Source organism: Candoia aspera, chromosome 5, assembly GCF_035149785.1.
Source record: "Candoia aspera isolate rCanAsp1 chromosome 5, rCanAsp1.hap2, whole genome shotgun sequence".
In the NCBI taxonomy this organism is placed as follows: Eukaryota; Metazoa; Chordata; class Lepidosauria; order Squamata; family Boidae; genus Candoia; species Candoia aspera.
Genome location: NC_086157.1, coordinates 1,500,871 through 1,516,580, shown reverse-complemented (window position 1 = coordinate 1,516,580; position 15,710 = coordinate 1,500,871). Strand labels below are relative to the sequence as shown.

The following is a 15,710-nucleotide window of genomic DNA, read 5'->3' as shown; positions in this document are numbered from 1 at the left end:
GACAAAATCTCTTTTCTGGTGGAGCTGCTCTTGACCATAAGAAAGATGCTTCTCTCCTACCTCATCCCAGGTTTACCTAGCTTTAACTTTTGTTTATTTCTATGGCACTGAGCTCAAAGTGGTTCAAAACAACTATTAACACCCCTATATTCAATTTTCTTCAAGTAAATATAGCTGAAATCAATATGCCTCACTTTTGAGTAGGAATGCATAGGACTGTATTGTTAAAGCCTGTAGACAGGTGAAGCCCATGGAAACAGTGAGTTACAAATAACACCATGCCACACATAAACCAAGGCAAATAACAAAACACAGGATATACATTTGGATCCCCACATGCTTCAAAGCAGCTCTTTCTCTCTGAATCCAAAAGGTTGCATATGTGAATCTCATTTTTTTTCTTCTTTGTTCTGATGCTGTCAGTCTCAGCCATGTCATGAATGAACACTACAGTTTATTCAGGATACTCATATATCTAAACTTTCTTCTAGGTCTCATTTTAAAATGAGAATACAAAACATGTAATACCATAGCATGTGGGGCTTCAACGTGGCTCAAAACCAATGGACCAGATCTGGAGAGGAGGACATATTTGTCTGTTGCAGTCAATGTACTTTGCTTGGAGTTGTTTGTTTTTTTCCCTGAGATCTAAGAGGAGCAAAGCGGCTTAATTGCATGGAAAAGAATGAAAAAGCTTTAACATATGTATGCTTGTTTTCCAGCTCATTATTAATTTACTTACTTCATTTGTATACTGTTGAAATCTTGCAATTCATGGTGGTTTACATTCATAAAACACTGAAGGGGAAAAAAAATTAAAAGCATCCACACAATTATGACACAAGGGGAAAAATGAAAATGAACAGCAATCATTTTCTCAGGAATTATTTCTAAGTGCTGTTTTTTTCTTTTAACTCAGTTTCATGAGCAAGTAAGTTTTATATCGTATTAGCTAAATCAAATCCTCTCAGTCATGTTCATGCGCATGAACATGAACATGAACACTGGGTTACTGTTTTCTCCACACAAGCACTGTGCATTAAGATTAAGGCTCCATCATGGCCTGGAAGACGTGGACAACTAACATTCTGTCACTAAATAGTGATTAATTTTCTGCCACCAAACTCATACATGTTAGGATTACTCCCCAATGTTCAGTTTAATTTAAGTACTTTCTGATTCATGAACAAGGGGAATAACAGCCAGCTATGAAGCGGTAATCCAATCCTAAAATGGCCTTAACCCTTATAATCTACACTTCAATGGCAGGGGAAATGGTAGAGCTGTTTGACTGTAATCAAGGATTTTTTTCCCCCTTCTCGGCTCACACATTGAAGTTCTCTTCACTCCCATCCCTTCGTGCATTACCATAAAATGGGCATGCTCTCTTTATGGTGGGAACACAGTGACCCCGGGGTGATTTATAATCTTGTGAAACCCTGTCCATACTGCGGACCATCCTTTTTCCCTTTTTCTGAGGTCGCTATCTGTTTCTTCAACTGATGTCTTCCTGCTGTGACAACACTGTTGGATAGCTGTCAGCACACAAGTATTTCTGTGGCTACACATTATCTCTGTGCAGATTTCTCCTGCGAGTTTTTTTTTCCTCGCCCTATTGAAAAGCATTTATGTGCTCGGTGTTTAGACAGCAAAGGGCCATTCTAAAACTCTCTCATTAGTCTGAGGCCCAACAAAAGACAGACAACTAAGCAGGAGAAGAATGAAGTGGGTCACCTTGTGACAAAAGAATTGGCTGCATTGTCCTGGTCTGTTCAAATCACAGCTGACAAGTCTGTATTTTTACGTACATCTTTAGAGTTGCGTGCTGCTGCTAAATTTTGTTTTTCAAGAGAAGAATCCAATGGGGTTCTATAGTCAGAAGGTTCTGCCTTCTTCAACACTGGCTGTGTTCAAATACTAGGCAGCTTTCTTGAACTAAGTTGGAAATTGAGAGACAACAGAAATGAAAAGTCCACTCAGCAATACCCCTGCAATGAGAACTCCAGATTAGGTAGGGAAAATATACTCTTCCGCTGGCATGATTACCAAACATCTGCAGAGTGCTGCTAAAGGCATCAGAAACATCATCACAGACCAAATCACAAACGGTGGGCCTTCTCCTGTTGCACGTAGCAGAGGCCGGGGATCCGATTTTTAGCAGTAGGGGTTCTCTTCTGATATTTCTACCATTCTTCCAAATTTAACAAGAACCACACATAGTCCTCTGTGCAGGTTCTTTACTCCCAGGGATATCATCTGGGTGAAAAGACTTGGTGAGCTATATTGTATGAGGGCAAGTAAGCTGTAAGTAGGGAGAACATATATATTTTTCATAAGCAGACTCCTTTCCTTGCACAATTTAGGCCCTTCGAACAGTCACTCATGCCCTTGTTATCTCTCATATAGACTATTGCAATGCGCTCTACATGGGGCTACCCTTGAAAAGTATCCAGAAGCTTCAGCTGGTCCAGAATGCAGCTGCGCGAGCTGTTTTTGGTGCCCCCAGAAGGGCACATGTAACACCGCTGCTGCGTGAGCTGCATTGGGTACCAGTTTGCTTCCGGGTCCAATTCAAGGTGTTGGTTATCACCTTTAAAGCCCTACATGGCATGGGGCCAGGTTACCTGAGGGTTCGCCTCTTCCCCATTACATCAGCCCATCCCACCCGATTGTGCAGAGAGACCATGCTGCGGACCCCGTCTGTAAGAGAATTCCATCTGGCGGGGTCCAGGAGGCGGGCCTTCTCTGCAGTAGCACCCGCCCTGTGGAACATGCTGCCCCCGGAGGTGAGACTGGCCCCATCGCTCCTGGCCTTTCGGCGGAGTCTGAAGACCTGGCTCTGCCACCTCGCCTGGGGCGGAGAGGGGAATAGATCTACATGGGGATGGTTGTTATAGACCACTCCTCCCACACTTGGACTGTTTTAGATTCTTTCACCACTTGGACTTTTTATTTTTTACTCTTATATATATTATTTATTGCTGTAATTTTATATTGTATATTTTATTCATTGTATTATTGTTGTTTAAATTGATTATTGTAAACCACCCAGAGTCTCCCGATGGGAGGAGATGGGCAGGGACAAATTGGATAAATAAATGAAACAAATAAATAAATTTAGATTGAAAGATCCCATTTTATAATTTGGTAACAATAAATTGTAGCAGATTAACATGCTGACATCACGCTAGTGGTGCACACAATGGTACAGAAATAAATGTCCATCTTCCAGAAGAGTTTGAAAATGCAGACTACAGGCTATCAAATTTCTTTTCCTTTTCTCCTCTTCCATAAAAATCTCTCTTTTTTTCCTTCCTTTTTCTGAAGGCAACCTCACTGTAAACATACCATCTTCACATATTGTGTGTCAACATGCCTGAAATACTGGAACAGAACTAAATGCAGAGGAAGCATAAAACTTTGCTACTATTAGCTCCAAAGATGTATGGGTAAATTTGCTTGTGAACAGTGAAGGGGAAGAAAGTATATTCCCATCCCTTGAGTCCGGGTAAGAAATCAAAACTATTCAAGAGTGACACATCATCATACAAGGAGACTGCCACAAATCTCATGGATCAAAAGCAGTCTCATAAGGGCTTGCATACCCAAAAACAATACGTTGGATGATCTACTACTGAACTATCTAACTCGTAGCATTCTGTCTTAACTTTTCCTTTACATGGGCTGTCCTGTGATTGTGTAGTCAAGTTTTATAAGCTTCGTCATCACTTCAAAAACAATGAAATGTTTATGGGCAATCAGTAACAAAGATGCTCCTTTAAGCAGTGACCCCATGAAATATTGTTTGTATATGACGATGCTGAGGCACAGCTAAAATGAATGAGTAACAAGTACTTCAACAAGACTATTTCTCACTTTGCACTTCCAGCACAATCGCATTCCTCTTTCACAGAATTCCACACAATGTTTTTGCAAAGCTGAACACTCAAGCTGTTCCTTGGGTGAAAATGAAATTTCATTTCATGTGTGGCCCTATAGTTCTATAGTTGCACTAGCACTTTAAACCCTACTTATTCTTGTAGTATGCAGGTTAAACTATTGGCATAAAGAGATGGCTTTAATTATAGCAGTGAACGTAAACTTTGCTGGTCAGTGACTGAAATAAAGCTCTACCACTATTTCATTTCACGCAGGGAACGTTTCAGATCGTCCATTTCTCTCAAGGGGGTAACCTACTCTTTCCTTACTCCAAGGACTTAAGTAGCACAGCAATTCTAGGAAAACCAACAGTTAAAGCAGTGAAACTTCCCAGAAGGAATCACAGAGCCCAAAGTCCACAAAGCCACTCAGGTCCTGGAGCCCAACTGCCTGCTCCAGGCGGGAATCCAAATGAAAGCATCACACACAGCTCACTCATGGTCACTGTGAAAGAGCGCTTCTTATTAGGACTTTTATTTCCAACAGCCAATCAGCATCTATTCTCCTTAACCTAACACCATTATTTTGTGATCTGCATATTCCACCTCAGTCATCTCTCTACAAAGAGAAACATCCCCACAACTTCTTTTGTGGCTTCACAGAACTTATTTTTCTATCCCACGATTGCCCTTCTTGGAACCGGTTTCAATTTCTATGAATTCTTCTGGAAGTGCAGTGCCTGGACCTGGGCACACTCCTTGGGGTGGGGTCCTACCAAAGCTGAATGAAGTGGAATAATTGCTTTTTTGGAAGTTATACTTCTATCGATGCAGCATAAAATTGCCTAATCTTGTTGTCTCAGTCTTTTATGAATTTCCTCAAAGACTTCAGCCTTTCTCCAACTACCAATTGGTGCAGAATTAGATATAGTGAAAGATACTGACATTTCTATGACATACTTTATATTATTTTCAAAGGATCCAGAATGAATTGGTTCTTGATTCATTTTTGCACAACCTATCCCCAAATCATCTCCAAAGTGACATTTGCTGCCAACCATTTATGATTTAAGGAAGACATTTTTAAAGCCAATGTTGGTATTTTTCACGTACATTTATTCACCGTGGATAATTTAACCTTACCGATTTCAACATCCCCTCCCAAATATGGCTATGTCTGGGGCTAGGATGTGTGAAAAGAGCCAAATAAATAAATTTCACGTTAAAAATAAAGCAGCTGTTTGCTCCAATCAGAAGTGATTCAAACGTGTATGTTAGTTGGACAGGAGAGCAGAATTATAGGTTGTTTTAATTCCTTTCAATAGAAAACACGAGTGAATCTGTGCATCTACTCATTTTTAAACTGAGCAAACTTGGAAGAATCCTTGTTCCTTTTTTTTTTCTTAGCCACAAATACATTTGACTTTATTGTTTCTGTGTATCTTTGACTGAATTTAGATCAAGTTATTTTAATAATCATCAAGTTATTAAAACGATCCCACATCTACACTGACTACAATTTTCTGCAATTCCGACAGTTATTATGGGAATAAATTTGCTTCTTAAATATGGATTTTTGGACTGGGATTCAATGTATTGATTCTGTTGTTTGTGCATGACAACATGAACATCTGCTACATTTAAATAAGTTCTATTTATCTACTTTTTGAAAAAAGCTATAGCAATTAGACCTTTCTGTTCAAAAGACTGCAAGGGAAAATGACACTGTCAAAGACCAATGAAAATACGTTTCTTGAGTCTGCAAAAGTCTGTTATTTCTCTTTTTTCTAGTCCCTTTCTAGTACATAGATTTCGAATATTAATAATTATTCAAATTTTTCACCGGCTTCAATCAGGTGTCAAGTGCTACGTAGTGATAGATATACTTACGATCACATTCTCAGTCTATTTTCAAGGTGAAGTCAAACCAACATCCTTCCACGGACTATTCCTCAGCTGATCACCCCCCGTAATGTCTTGCTCCAGATTCCTTGGCCACAAATGTATTTCACTAATAGGTTTGCTATGCCAAGAGCTCATAAAAAACAAGGACAAGCGATACGGGGAGGCAGCAACCAGACAGAGCATGATCACTGATTATTGGCAACTTTTACTCCCTAAATTGGATTAAATCTATTTTTGCAAAGGTTGACATTCACGTAAGACCTTATTGTGGTGCATTTCAAATAGTGTAATCATGGAACAGCCAGCATGAATTGGGATTTTGCTTTATTGTTTTGAATTATGTTTTTTAATTATATTGCTACTACAATCTATCACATCTTTAAAAATCACTACTAGTTCAACTGTCTTTATTTAAAAGATAGATATCATGATAAACTATACACACAGATAAACTATACACACAAACTGGAGTTTGTGTGTAGGCCTCACTCAAGAGTGGATTCCTGTGCCTGTGAGCGACATCTGTCATGGCACTGATAATCAAGGGAAGAAGGTCAGAATTTCACTGTGCACCTTTCTTTTTAGAATGGTCCATGTTAGAAATATACTTTCTAGAGGTAGTATGGGGATGCAGTGAAGTGAAAGAGTAGCTTCTCACTCAAGGGGAAGTCCGCTTGCTCTTCTCAGAACATAAGCCTCTACAACAGCTTTAAGGAAGCATGTTATAGTATCTCCTCTTCCCCACTTACAGCATTAGGTATTACAGATGCAATTTTCCACAAAGAACCGTGTTAATCTCTTGCCCAAGAGATAAGAGACTATATTATAGTTTTAACTCTAGCCAGGAGACATCAGCCAAGCATTCCTCTATAAAAATGCCATTTTTTCACTGAAAGTTTTCTCTTAGTTTGAAATATGGCCCTTTTTCTCATAGTCAATTACCCCTTCCTTGGCGTTACCAGAAGACGACTTGATCCTAATTTAGATTCTGTGAATCAGACAAAGATCTTTTTAACAAGAGGACATTTATGTTGCTTCCTTCCCTCTCCACACCCATATATCCAGGTCCAATGTCATTGATGGGATGTTCAGTATGTGTGTGTGTGTGTGTGTGTGTGTGTGTGTATGCAAAACACTACCAACATTAACAAGGCAACCCTCTAAAAGTTTATAGTATCACTGAGTTTTCCATACAATGATTAACCTTTACACTTCAATACACCTAAATTCACTCTTAACTGAATTAGTTTGCAGAGAATCTGTGCCCCTTTGCAAAGGGCTCTGATTTCATTTAACAACGTTGGTCCTTGTACCACTTAACTTAACAAGCTGCATTAATACCTGAGCTTACTCAAAGCAATACTTCACAAGGTGTTAACTCTCTAATTAAGTGCTCCTTAATGGAAAAAAACAAAAACAAAAAATTGCTTAACCTGAGCTGATCAAATGGTAGCTTAGACACATATTATTAATTGTTTTATTTTTGTTGTACACCGCCCAGAGTCACTTGTTGTGAGATGGACGGCTATACAAAATGGATAAATAAAATAAATAAATACAGTTTTTTAAACAAGAAACTCCTGATGGAAATTTGCAAGCTCTACCTAACTTACCTTAGACATCATGGTAATATGCTTTTTTTATATACTATGTACTTTCAGACATAATTCCAACCTGCAAGAGAAGCCTGTGCTCAAGTTCAGCATGTGTCTCAGCTCCTACCTGGATAGGCCAGCTTCCAAGATCCATGTCCTAAGAACTTTATGACTGGAGAACTTCCATACAAACTACCTAAGGGCTACCTTTGAAGATGCTTTGGATAGACAATTGGTCTATCAGTCGGATCACATAATTCCGGCTGGAGGTTTCACAGTCTGCCTGTAAGCTACCTTATGTAATTTGAATGTTGACACTAGTCTTTAAAGCACTGCACTACTTACAACCCAAGTACTTAAAGATCTCCCCAAGTACCACCTAATTCTAACAAGGAGGAAGCCCCATTCACAAGCTCTGGTGGCGCCAATCCAATTATGGACCCCTGAAGGAAGTATCTTTGATTCCATGCAGACCAGACTCCTTCTCCTTCTCCTTCTCCACCACCACCACCCAAGTACCACCACTCATTCAAGTTTCTATAGAACAACTCTTATAGATCAAGGGTGACTTTTTCAGATGAACTTATTTTAATTGTTATTGTATCATTCAGTGTTGGTGTTTTTATGCTTGGTAAACATATCTTCATTACAGGGAATGCAGCAAATCTGATGACCTACAGATATACTCTTTTGAAAACCAAGATTCCCTGCAATTCCCTGGCTGGAGTTGTGTGGAGCAGAATGAAAACAATCCATTTTAATGTCTGCATTAGTAGTATATAATTATTAGGGTAGATGTATAATAGATATAATAACTATCTATTAGTTGCTCTTTCCAGATTTATTTTAAGGTTAAAATGAAATACCTGTCTCTGGTATACATTGTTTTTTACATGGTCTCCCTAATACATTAAGCTAACATTAAATATATAAATAAAAAAGTTTTCCTTGTGCTACATAAACTTATCCAAAGCAGGGATTTTAAATTAAATTTCTTTGCTCTAGGCTTTTACTTTTACAGAATTACCTTCTTTTTATATGAAGCTCTAAAGAACATATGTTCTTTGTTAAAAATCCATACACAAAACCCCATTTATCTATGAAAGATCCATTTGACAATTTCTTGCAAATCCCATTTGTGCCACAATAGTCCTTTTTGGCAGATGTCATAGATTTATTCCTCTAAAACCTGTGCTCATTTTCTTTTAACTCTGTATGCTAGAAAGTATATACAGCATAGAAATAAATCCTATTTCCCATTTACAGAATGTGTGACGTTTCTATTTACCCTTTTCATATACTGCTTTTCTAGACACAGTGCACTCAAATCCATCCAGAAGTAAACAACCAATATATTCCTGCCCACCTAGAGAGAATTTCATAAGACAAAATGCATAAAACACATGTATCTAAATAATTTGTTGTCCGTATAAGAATCCCACAAAGACTACACTTCTTAATTCCCATTTTCTAACTACAGAACATTTTACAAAGAATCAGGATTTCCCCTCCAATTTTAGTTTCATTTTGATGATAATTACATTTAAAAGTACACTTTTGTCAAGAGTGTATCTCAAGAAAACACACCATGAGCTTTCCATTGCAACTCCAAGAGAAAAAGCGACTTTGCTTCATTGCCTCTCCTGGTGATTCTGTGAGATTCTAGTGCATGTCCAGAAAAGCCTGGTTCAGCTTTGAAGCACCTTCACAGCACAAATCCGGGCAAGCACTTTGTTTGCAAGCAAAGCACCTTCACAAATGATCTGTGTGACAACACCAACCAGCATTTGCAATTAAACTTATTTGATGGAAGTATTTCCTATATGTTCCCCCAACTGCCTTAAATTGTCCTTGGCATGATTAAGTTCCACACCTACACATCCCAAAATAAGTGTTCATTCAAAACTAGAACTTCCCTGTCAATATATTCAGTCTCAATACTTGCTGCTAGATTTTGGAAGGAAAAATAGGACCCTAGAGGTGTTATGACCAATTGGCTGGACACAGAGTAACTGAAACCCCACTGATTTCAATGGAACTGTTCTATTATGAATGCAATCCAATGGTTATTGAAAACATTCGTTGTTTTACTGGACAGCTCCATTATTTGAAAATGCAAATGTGGAATGGAGCGCTTTGGAAACCCTGAAATTAGAAGGTATGGGTCTTTGCATCTGAGTTTCATATATATATACAAGCTATGCACCAGTGTGATCTCAGAAGATGTGTGTCATCTTTAAAAGTAGAGCGAAGATCTTTCTACACAACCTTAAGCATGCAACTAAAAGGACGTTGCTACTAAATGTATAAATAAGCTTAGATAAATATCCCATTGGTAAGTCAACAATGAACGTCAAGTTAAAAACATGACACATTCAAACACATTTTTTAAAATAGTTCTGAATGCTTAAAAAGACATTTTCACCTTTATCAAAGCATCTGAAAAATTGATTAAAGTCGGCCTAAATGTGGATCGGGTCAACTGGATCAACTGCCCATATTATACTACAAGAAGGGTATTAGTGTAGATAATATATCCCCTTCTCTAACAAAACATCCAGGCCAGCACAAGACACTGTAAGTCCCTTACCTTTTATCTAACCAATATGATGAAATCACCGTGCAAGTTGCCATGTTTCTTTTGAGTGTGTGTTGTCCTTGACAGATATGGGTCACTAGAGTCCCTAACAGTATTATCTCAAGTTAGCTCCTCTATTGCATTGTTAATTATGTCTATTTGGTATGTATATTTATTCTGGGCTTTTATATATGGCCAGTGACCAAGATAAAATTTGACTTTGACTAAAAAAGAAATACTATTCTCTCCTACCGAAAGTCAGAAATTAAATTATTGGGAAAGAAGTGCCAAAGAATGAACGAGAATCCATCAAATAATTAAACTATCTACTAGTTTTCAGGGTGTAACAAAGAAGGAACAGTGAGGGTTACATAATTTACGAAACAGCAAGACACCATCATAAATCCTGCTGGCAAAACAGAAGCAGCTATTCTTCAGAATCAGGGTCTGTTACGACGCAGGGACCACAAACAATTCAATCATAAAGGAAACTTGGCATCTCAAATAAAATTGTCCCCAATTCTCAGCCAATAAGAAGCGTCTATATAAACATACCCTTCATATCTAGCAGAAGGATGAAATCAAATCGCAACTAAATACAATAAAACCCAAAACGTTAAACTACGCAAGCGAAACCATCTCACTCATCAAAGAACCAAAGCATAATCTGTCCCTCTCATCTAAGTCTCTAAATCTTTCCATGGCAGTTGGCTTCAAGCCCACAGTTGAATTTCTATCTACATAAATAGTGGATTCTATGCATGCTCTATAAATACTAGATGGATGTCATCTTACCAATAGAAAGTGCTTTCTTTCCCACAGTGGACATTTAATGGTATATGATAATCTCATCTTTATATAGAAAATTAAGACATTAACCAGTGCAGCTGGAAATGCCCCATAAAATCTACAAACCATTAACACCAAAGATGCACTAAATGAATTAATATTTCAGTAATTCATTAAATATTGAGAATACACATTTTAACACAGACCTGAATTTTCTGAATATTTAACCTCTTAGTAGCTTTAAATTTTTCAGCAGATTCCAGGCTTGATAAGAAACAACCCTGAGAACAAAACTATTGTATTTTTTTGTACAATGGTAAGGTCAACTTAAATAATTTAATCTTACTATTCATATTTAAGTCAAGTAAGAACTAGGTTAACAAACTAGATTTAAATCCAAGCAATGTTATATAACCAGCTCTTTGATGGTGACTACTTTTGGGGGATTGATCAGCTGAAATGTTATCTCAACACTTGGCATCTATATCTTCCACATAAATTTTGTTTTCTGCTTTTTTAATTAGAAGAAGAGATTTAAAGAGTTGCATCTTATTTCATGTACCAGCCAACATTCCTCCTTCTAGTAAAGACACACGATCTTCATCTTCTTTTGTATCTGCTCACACGAACCTCTCCCAAAACATTTGGGGATTTGGGAACCAGTGAGAAATTCTGAAGGCAGACACACTAGTTTAGTTCAATTTAAATTAAATTACTTTTTAAAGAAGTTGAAATATGTATCTTAGAAGTTCACGTTTTTGCCTTACAGAAGTTTTAGTTGTTGCATCTCAAGCAAGAGGTTATTAATAACCTTCAGTCTTCTACAAGCATGAAGACTATTGGGACACCATAAAGACTATTTGACATAAAGTTTCATTAAGCTTCCCTTCCATATATTTTATTGCTATAAACTCCTTAAATTAAAGCCATGCTAATTCAAAGATAGCAAGGGGTTTTAAAGAAATTTGAAAACAGGCTCAAAATAAAAGTTCTGCCACTGTTCCTCCGGTACACAAGTACTTTCTTCAGGTTATCTGTTTGAAACTGGCCATCAGAAAAGAGTGTGTATATTAGTCTTTAAACGGGTGACTTCCAGATTGCCTGCAATGCCAACAGTCTCTGCCAGCATACAATGTGTGCAAGCTTTTATCAATCCACTTTGACTGTTCTTAAGCTAGACAGTAGAAACTATTTCTTCAGTACTGCCTATATAAAACTGTACATATAGCCATTGAAAAGATTCCAAAGTGTTCTTTCCTGTTAAGTTAAGAGTTTAACATCTGCATGGGAGATAGTAATTATTATATTCCAAGGTGATTACTACAATAGACAAGACCTACAGTGGAATATTTATTTATGTATTTATTTATCTATTTATCTATCAGTCATATTTCTTTACCGCCCATCTCGTGTTGTGACGACTCTGGGCGGTAAATCTTCACAAAGCTTCCGGTGGCTAGAGCCAATGATCTGGCAAGTTGTTGGATGTTTATGAGCATCACAGCCAGGTGGAGCATTGATCGCCATCTTGATTTCACCAGCCATAACCTGCAGATACCCCTAGTGCCGTGTGTATCTCTGTCTGTATGACACAGTGACTTAAACCAAGGGCAGAATCAGCAACTTGAAGACCACTCATCACTGGTGTTCGAACCAGTTGCTGATAATAAAAACCAAGTTCAGTTTCATTTGAGATAAAACTAATCTCCTCCCGATAAAACCCCTCTTCCCACATTCTCCAATTCCAGAAGAGAGGATTAACGAAAGGTGACCTCTTTCTTCCATCTGCCTAAAACAGAGACAAGATTTTGAATAAACCCTCAAACTTAGGAAGTTTAGGAATGGAAGCTTGAAGGAAAAATAGTTGCCAAGGGCCTGAGAGAAAAAATAAGCTATGTTCCCCGCCTTGAGTTATTTATAAAAATAATAAAGGCAGGATAAAAAAATCTAAAAAATATAATAACAACAGAGGAGAAACATGACTAGTTTTAGAAAGGAAAAAAAGTCTTTAAAAAAACTTCATTTGATCTTGCTAAAAGCACATACCTTAACACGTCAGTGACATTATTTCCACTGTGAGCGCTGTGACATCAAAATAAGATTATTACTTCATACAAAGCCTAAATTTCACCCAGAATACAGTTCAAGATTATCAATATCAATTACAAATGTCTTACTGTCTCTCAGGATTAGCATAACTACTTCTCTTTATAGCCTTATGGTTTATATCAAACTTGAGGTATTTTAATAGAGACCTTTTCTGACATAACCCAAGATCAGTGACCCTTAGAGCTCATCATTGGGAGAAAGCTACAGTACATGAAAGAATCCTTGTTGATACAACAAAACGGAGCTCTGCTTAGACGCAAACTTTCAACTTCTTATGATAATTGCACGTGGCAAGGAAATATCTCTAAAACCACTTAGCCATTTTCTTAAATGGCAAAACAGTGTAAAATGAAGGCAGTTTGAACCAGCGAAGCAGCTTGAAAAGGGCGAATAAAAAATCCACTTCTGAGGCATATGGCGGTTCTGCTTGCAGGAAGGTATCTTTCAATTAGCACGACTTTTCCTACTTCTGAAGACCGTAATTGCTCTCGGAAAGAGCAAAGTGAGGTATCTGAAGTCAGACATTACTAGGAAAAATGAAAGATGCTACAATTAAGAAGATTTACTTACATATAAAACTCCACCCAGAACAAATTGGAATCTTTCATGAGTATTCAGCTAGACAGTACAAAATACCAGTGGATAATAGGCTTTGAGCATGTTCCCTTCCAGTAACACACCCAAATTACACCATCAGCTTCATACAAAACATGGCATACCAAACATCTATGGATGCTATTCAAATGTAGTAAAAGCTGTCACCCCAGAATGCAGTCCACAGCTGAGACAACTGTGTCCTTCCTGGAGCCCATTCTTGAAAGTCAATCCCTTGCAAAGTACTCTTTGATTTCTTGCTTATTTGTTTCTGCAATCCTGACCCCTATATTATTGCTTGTGCTTAAATATAAAACTATACCATAGGCCCACTGTACAATTCAACAAATCATTCGGAAGAGACAGGAAGGAAGAATGGCTGTTGGGCTGACTTCTTAGCTGTTTGGACTTCGCTGTGTTCAAATTGTCCCATGAGACATGTCATGTTCTATTTTATTGCTTTAATTCAACCCTTGCATTGCCCAACTACATCCCCAGTAGCTACGACATTTCAGCACAGACAGGGGCACAAATGATGACAGGTTCCCTACAGAATGCATCCACGGAGTGCATCGTGGCTTCTGCAATTAGAAGGGAAAACAGAAGGATGAAACATTTCCGCTTGACTTTTGCAGTGATATATTTATTCTAAAGATTCAGGAAGATCCCCAAATTCTCACATCCCTTGTTTGCAGGTGCCAGCTGCGGTATTAATTGCTCTTGAGCGATTCCAAACATTGCTTGCTTTTTTTAAAAAAGAGAAAGTGGAATGTGTCTTCAATGCTTCAGCTAAACTGCCCGAGGACAGGGGAAGTGATTACACCCCCACCCACCCAGGGATTCTGCCCAGTTGTAAGAGGCAGTGAAGGATTTCTAATCGTCACTGAAATCATTGATAATGTTGTCTATCCCATGAAAGACAGACAAAAGCTGAAATATATTAAGCGCAGCAATCAATCACTCTGCAGATGGTGGAACAAAACCTATAGAGTTCAGATGGGATGACTCCTGCCACTAATGATGGCTGAAATACTATCCATTCACTCATGGCTTTGGCCGACTTTGAGGTCTGTTACCGGGGGTTGGGCGGGGGGGAGAGAAGGGAGGGCAAGCATTTGCAAACGTAACTTCAACTTAGGATTTTGGTTCTGTATGTACTGCCAGCCATTTATCTTTCAAACCAACAGTACTAACGGGGCTACTTTAAGACCAGCCCGACTAATGCATATTCCCTCTTGTGATTCAGCACAAACAGAAAAACGGAATCGCTAATTCAGAAAGTATCAGCAGACGATCTCTCAGAAACCAGCACTGAACGGATGACCATCATGTCAACGTTAGAAGATCTCACGAAATAATAATATAAACACTTAGACAATGGAAACAGGAAGAGAATAATCTGTGTTGTAAGGAGGAACATATCCCTAAAAAATTCCTAACAATAACATCACAGGGAAAAAAAGAAGAACACAAACAGAACATTATGTTATTTATAAAACAATGTTATTTCAGAAAGTAGATTTTTTTCCCCCTTGCTTTACTCTAGGACAGATGAGTCATGAAAACAGCCGAAGGAAAAACTCCATGTCCTAGCACCGTATTAGTGAAATAGAAAGGGAAAAGACACTTTTTCTTTCCTCAACATTTCAGCCTTGTCATTTCCAATTTTCTGCTCTTTGGACATGCTTGCATTCAAATTCTGGAACATCTATTCAGCATATCAATCCTAATTAGACAATCTGGGTCTGGAAAGGATGAGAGCTAGGTCATTTGCATAATTCAATCATAAATACTCAGCGATACATATTTCCAAATGCATTTGTACAATTATCTTTTTATCCTTGGGGCAATGGTATTAATATGATTAGGCAGTATTTCTGGAAAAAACAGACAAGGATGCACTCTTTTTAACTGCAGCTTGGGGCGATATGAAAAATTAATTAATTTCTGAAGAAAATCAATTTCTGAACGTGACCACATTAGACACTGGTAACCAAGGCACAGAATGCTCTCTCAATCAGGATATTTCATCAGCTCTTTTCTAAATGCTGACTGACACGTGAAGATTTCAAGAATAATACTGCAAGCTAAAACCCCCAACTTTAATATTCACATGTATGAATAAATGGCTGTATTTTTATTTTGCACCAGGAAAAGAAAAAAAACAGTGTTTGCCCGCAACATGGGAGCTCAGCTCCGCTTCCATGATCTTTTATTAATGAATGCTACCAGAAGAGAGTCCGCAAGCAGAAGTGTTCAGCC

General features: G+C 38.0%; 1 protein-coding gene across 4 annotated transcripts in view; it reads right to left on the bottom strand.

The window, feature by feature from the left end:
* DACH1 (dachshund family transcription factor 1) overlaps window positions 1-15,710 on the bottom strand; it is a 304,668-nt gene that overhangs the window by 272,015 nt on the left and 16,943 nt on the right. The gene's annotated exons all lie outside the window — the stretch shown is intronic.